The sequence below is a fragment of the Lithobates pipiens genome, unplaced genomic scaffold, assembly GCF_037356315.1.
Source record: "Lithobates pipiens isolate NorthernLeopardFrog02 unplaced genomic scaffold, aLitPip1_a1.2 Scaffold_30, whole genome shotgun sequence".
Taxonomy (NCBI): Eukaryota; Metazoa; Chordata; class Amphibia; order Anura; family Ranidae; genus Lithobates; species Lithobates pipiens.
Window position 1 is genome coordinate 47,456,453 of NW_027507791.1, and position 6,313 is coordinate 47,462,765.

Genomic DNA, 6,313 nt, shown 5'->3' on the forward strand with positions numbered 1-6,313 from the left:
AAAAAAATTAATTTGGCCCAATAATAGATCTCTTCTGCAGTGCATCCGGAAAGTATTCACAGTGCTTCACTTTTTCCGCATTTTTCATGTTACAGCCTTATTCCAAAATGGATTAAATTCATTATTTTCCTCCAAATTCTACAAACAATTCCCCATAATGACAACGTGAGAGAAGTTTGTTTGAAATCTTTGTGAATTTATTAACCACTTGACCACTGGGCACTTAAACCCCCCTCCTGCCCAGACCAAATTTCAGCTTTCGGTGCTCTCACACTTTGAATGACAATTACTCAGTCATGTAACACTGCACCCAAATGATTTTTTTGTCCTTTTTTTCCCCATAAATAGAGCTTTCTTTTGGTGGTATTTGATCACCTCTGGGTTTTTTTATTTTTTGCGCTATAAATGAAAAAATACCGAAAAGGAAAAAAAAAAAATTTTTTTTCTTTGTTTCTGTGATAAAATTTTTGCAAATTATTAATTTTTCTTCATAAATTTTGGCCACAATTTATACTGCTACATATCTTTGGTAAAAATAACCCAAATTAGTGGATATTATTTGGTCTTTGTGAAAGTTAGAGAGTCTACAAGCTGTGGTGCGAATCATACAAAATTGATCACATCTGATGTACTGGTGGCCGATCTCACTTCTTGTGACCCGAACAAGTCAGGAAAGTACAAATACGCCCCAAATGACCCCTTTTTGGAAAGTAGACATTCCAAGGTATTTAGTAAGAGGCATGGTGAGCTTTTTGATGTTGTCATTTTTTTCCCACAATTCTTTGCAAAATGAAGATTTTTTTTATTTTTTGTTTTTTTTTCCCCACAAAATTGTCATTGTAATAGGTTATTTCTCTCACATGGCATGTGTATACCACAAATGGAACCCCAAAATACATTCTGCTACTCCTCCTGAGTATTACGATACCACATGTGTGGGACTTTTTCACAGCCTGGCCACATAGAGAGGCCCAACATGCAGGGAGCACCTTCACATGTTCTAGGAGCATAAATTACACATCTAACTTGTTGACTATTTATTACACTTTTGAAGGCTCTGGAGCACCAGGACAGTGACATATGACACTCACGTGGCACTGATGGCACATGGCACTGATACGTGGCACTGATGGCATGTGACACTGATGTGATACCGATGACAGATGGCACTAATACATGGCACTGATGACAGATGGCACTAATACGTGGCACTGGTGACACCTGACACTGATGACAGATGGCACTGATATGTGGCACTGATGACACGTGACACTGACAGGTGCCACTGATATGTGGCACTGATGACACCTGACACTGACAGGTGGCACTGGGGACACGTGGCACTGGGGACACGTGAGACTGACAGGTAACACTGGGGACACGTGGCACTGGGGACACGTGAGACTGACAGGTAACACTGGGGACAGGTGGCACTGGGGACAGGTGGCACGTGGCACAGGGGACAGGTGGCACTGATAGGTGGCACTGGGGACAGGTGGTACAGGGGACAGATGACACTGATAGGTGGCACTGGGGACAGGTGGCATTGATAGGTGGCACTGGGGACACGTGGCAGTGATAGGTGGCACTGGGGACATGTGGCACTGGGGACAGGGGACAGATGGCACTGATAGGTGGCACTGGGGACAGGTGGCATTGATAGGTGGCACTGGGGACACGTGGCACTGATAGGTGGCACTGGGGACATGTGGCACTGGGGACAGGGGACAGATGGCACTGATAGGTGGCACTGGGGACAGGTGGGCGTGTGTGTGTGTGTGTGTTTCACTGTGTGTGTGTTTTACTGTGTGTGTGTGTTCTTACTCACTGACGCTGCAGCTGTTCATCTCTCCCTCCTCACACGCTGTCTGTGTGAGGAGGGAGAGCCGGAGATGAGAGATGATCTCATGAGATCACCTCTCATTGGACACTGCAATCGAGTGCTAAATGGCCGCTGTGATTGGCCATTTAGCACGATCTGTGATTGGCTGTGTCCGAGGGAACTTCCACAATGCGCGCCCGCGGCGGCGCGTAGAGGGGAAGTAAACAGGAGGACGTCCGGGGATGCCCTCCCGGCAGTTAGCGTCCGCGCTGTAGCCGTCTTTTGGCTATAGCGCGGGTGCGAAGTGGTTAAAAATAAAAAAATAAAAATAATCCCATGTACATTAGTATTCACAGCCTTTGCCATGACACTCCAAATTGAGCTCAGGTGCCTCCTGTTTCCACTGATCATCCTTGAGATGTTTCTACAACTTGATTGGAGGTAACCTGTGGTACATTCAGTTGATTGGACATGATTTGGAAAGGCGCACACCTGTCTATAGAAGGTCCCACAGCTAACAGTGCATGTCAGAGCACAAACCAAGCCATGAAGTCCAAGGAATTGTCTATAGACCTCCGAGACAGGAGTGTATGGAGGCACAGATCTGGGGAAGGGTACAGAAACATTTATGCAACATTGAAGGTCCCAATGAGCACAGTGGCCTCCATCATCTGTAAATGGAAGAAATTTGGAACCACCAGGACTCTTCCTAGATCGGGCCATCCGGCCAAACTGAGCGATCGAGGGAGAAGGACCTTAGTCAGGGAGGTGACCAAGAACCCGATGGTCACTCTGACAGAGCTCCAGCATTTCTCTGTGGAGAGAGGAGAACCTTCCAGAAGAACAACCATCTCTGCTCTCTACCAATCAGGCCTGTATGGTAGAGTGGCCAGATGGAAGCCCCTCCTCAGTAAAAGGCACATGACAACCCGCCTGGAGTTTGCCAAAAGGCACCTGAAGGACTCTCAGACCATAAGAAACAAAATTCTCTGGTCTGATGAAACAAAGACTGAACTCTTTGGCCTTAATGGCAAGTGTCATGTCTGGAGGAAACCAGGCACCGCTCATCACCTGGCCAACACCATCCCTACAGTGAAGCATGGTGGTGGGGGGATGTTTTTCAGCAGCTGCAACTGGGAGACTAGTCAGGATCGAGTGAAAGATGAATGGAGCAATGTACAGAGACCTCCATGATGAAAACCTGCTCCAGAGCGCTCTGGACCTCCGACTGGGGTGAAGGTTCATCTTCCAACAGGACAACAACCCTAAGCACAGCCAAGATAACAAAGGAGTGGCTACGGGACAACTCTGTGAATGTCCTTGAGTGGCCCAGCCAGAGCCCAGACTTGAACCCGACTGAACATCTCTGGAGAGATCTGAAAATGGCTGTGCACCGATGTACCCCATCCAACCTGATGGAGCTTGAGAGGTCCTGCAAAGAACAATGGGAGAAACTGCTCAAAAATAGGTGTGCCAAGCTTGTGGCATCATACTCAATAAGACTTGAGGCTGTGATTGGTGCCAAAGGGGCTTCACTAAAGTATTGTGCAAAGGCTGTGATACTTATGTACATGAGATTTATTTTATTTTTTAACACATTTCCAAAGATTTCAAACAAACCTCTTTGATGTTGTCATTATGAAGTATTGTTTGTAGAATTTTGAGGAAAATAATGAATTGAATCCATTTTGGAATAAGGCTGTAACATAACAAAATGTGGAAAAAGTGAATCTTTGTGAATACATTCCGTATGTGTATGTTCACAAACCACAGACAATGGTTTCCATTATCATTAGGAGTGCCTGGAAAGCTAAAAAGTGTTCAGAGACTGCAGACATACAACAAGAGATGGTCAGAGACTGCAGACATACAACAAGAGATGGTCAGAGACTGCAGACATACTACAGGAGATGATCAGAGACTGCAGACATAATACAAGAGATGGTCAGAGACTGCAGACATACTACAGGAGATGATCAGAGACTGCAGACATACTACAGGAGATGGTCAGAGACTGCAGACATACTACAGGAGATGATCAGAGACTGCAGACATACTACAGGAGATGGTCAGAGACTGCAGACATACTACAGGAGATGGTCAGAGACTGCAGACGTACTACAGGAGATGGTTAGAGACTGCAGACATACTACAGAAGATGATCAGAGACTGCAGACATAATACAGGAGATGGTCAGAGACTGCAGACATAATACAGGAGATGGTCGGAGACTGCAGACATACTACAAGAGATGATCAGAGACTGCAGACATACGACAGGAGATGGTCAGAGACTGCAGACGTACTACAGGAGATGGTCAGAGACTGCAGACATACTACAGGAGATGGTCAGAGACTGCAGACATACTACAAGAGATGATCAGAGACTGCAGACATACGACATGAGATAGTTAGAGACTGCAGGCATACTACAGGAGATGGTCAGAGACTGCAGACGTACTACAGGAGATGGTTAGAGACTGCAGACATAATACATGAGATGGTCAGAGACTGCAGACATAATACAGGAGATGGTCAGAGACTGCAGACATACTACAAGAGATGATCAGAGACTGCAGACATACTACAGGAGATGGTCAGAGACTGCAGACATACTACAGGAGATGATCAGAGACTGCAGACATAATACAGGAGATGGTCAGAGACTGCAGACATACTACAGGAGATGGTCAGAGACTGCAGACATACTACAGGAGATGGTCAGAGACTGCAGACATACTACAGGAGATGGTCAGAGACTGCAGACATACTACAGGAGATGATCAGAGACTGCAGACATAATACAGGAGATGGTCAGAGACTGCAGACATACTACAAGAGATGATCAGAGACTGCAGACATACTACAGGAGATGATCAGAGACTGCAGACATACTACAGGAGATGGTCAGAGACTGCAGACATACTACAGGAGATGATCAGAGACTGCAGACATAATACAGGAGATGGTCAGAGACTGCAGACATACTACAGGAGATGATCAGAGACTGCAGACATACTACAGGAGATGATCAGAGACTGCAGACATACTACAGGAGATGATCAGAGACTGCAGACATACTACAGGAGATGATCAGAGACTGCAGACATACTACAGGGGATGATCAGAGACTGCAGACATACTACAGGAGATGGTCAGAGACTGCAGACATAATACAAGAGATGATCAGAGACTGCAGACATACGACATGAGATTGTTAGAGACTGCAGTCATACAACAGGAGAAGTTCAGAGACTGCAGACATATTACAGGAGATTGTAAGCGACTGCAAGCTGTTGCATGGAGGAGGCAGAAAAATGAAAGGCGATTGGTCCATTTGTGATGAGTCAGCCCCCTCTGTGTAGGTGACAGGTGCACTTTAATCCTCCAGAGACAAAACTTCTCTTTTCCTCCCCGTGGTGGATTCATGGAGAATATTGCAGCGTCCGCCTGATTGGAATAAAAACCCGCAATCAACAATAATAGCGCATAGCAAGGCCACTCCAAAGGAAATTGCCTCTCCACTAAGTATCCGTCTTTCATTTCTGGGCCCACATTAGTATCGGGGACGGTTTGCACTTGTTTTACAAATCATTATGTTCTGCAGCTCGGAAAATCACACTCATTTTCTAACTAGGCCAATTAGCCCGGACCGCCATCCCTCGTCCGGGAGAACAAAATGGCCAAGAGGCTTTCCGCATGATAGCCTGGGACTTAAGAGGAACGGGGACCGCGGCTGGCATCCAAATAATTAGTTGTATACATTGTTCAGATATGGGGAGGGGGAGATTGTTTTATGGATTCAATTTCTATTGCTCCCTCCTTATGATCCCCCTCCCCGCTGTTGACCTCAGGTCTTTTTTTCCCATTCACTGACCAGTAATGCAAGTGGCCCTATGATACCCCTTACCACTGCACTTTATACACTATGCTGTACATTGCATTGTCTTGACTGCTACTTAGTATGTGTTAAGTAGTGTGTTATATACAGTACACCTGACCCCTACACTCTATATGCTATGTTGTATATTACATAAAACTTACACCTGCACTCTATACACTGTGTTATATAATACATAAACCTAACCCCTATGCTCTATACACTATGCTGTATCTTACAGAGACCTGACCCCCCGCACTCTATATACTATGGTGTGTATTACATAGATCTGACCCCCGCACTCTATACACTATGCTGTATATTACAAAGATCCATCTGACCCCCGCACTCTATACACTGTGTTGTATATTACAAGGATCTGACCCCCGCTCTCTATACACTATGTTGTATAGTACAAGGATCTGACCCCCGCTCTCTATACACTATGTTGTATATTACAAAGATCCATCTGACCCCTGCACTCTATACACTATGTTGTATATTACAAGGATCCATCTGACCTCCGCACTCAATACACGATGTTGTATATTACAAGGATCCATCTGACCCCCGCACTCCACACACTATGTTGTATATTACAAAGATCCATCT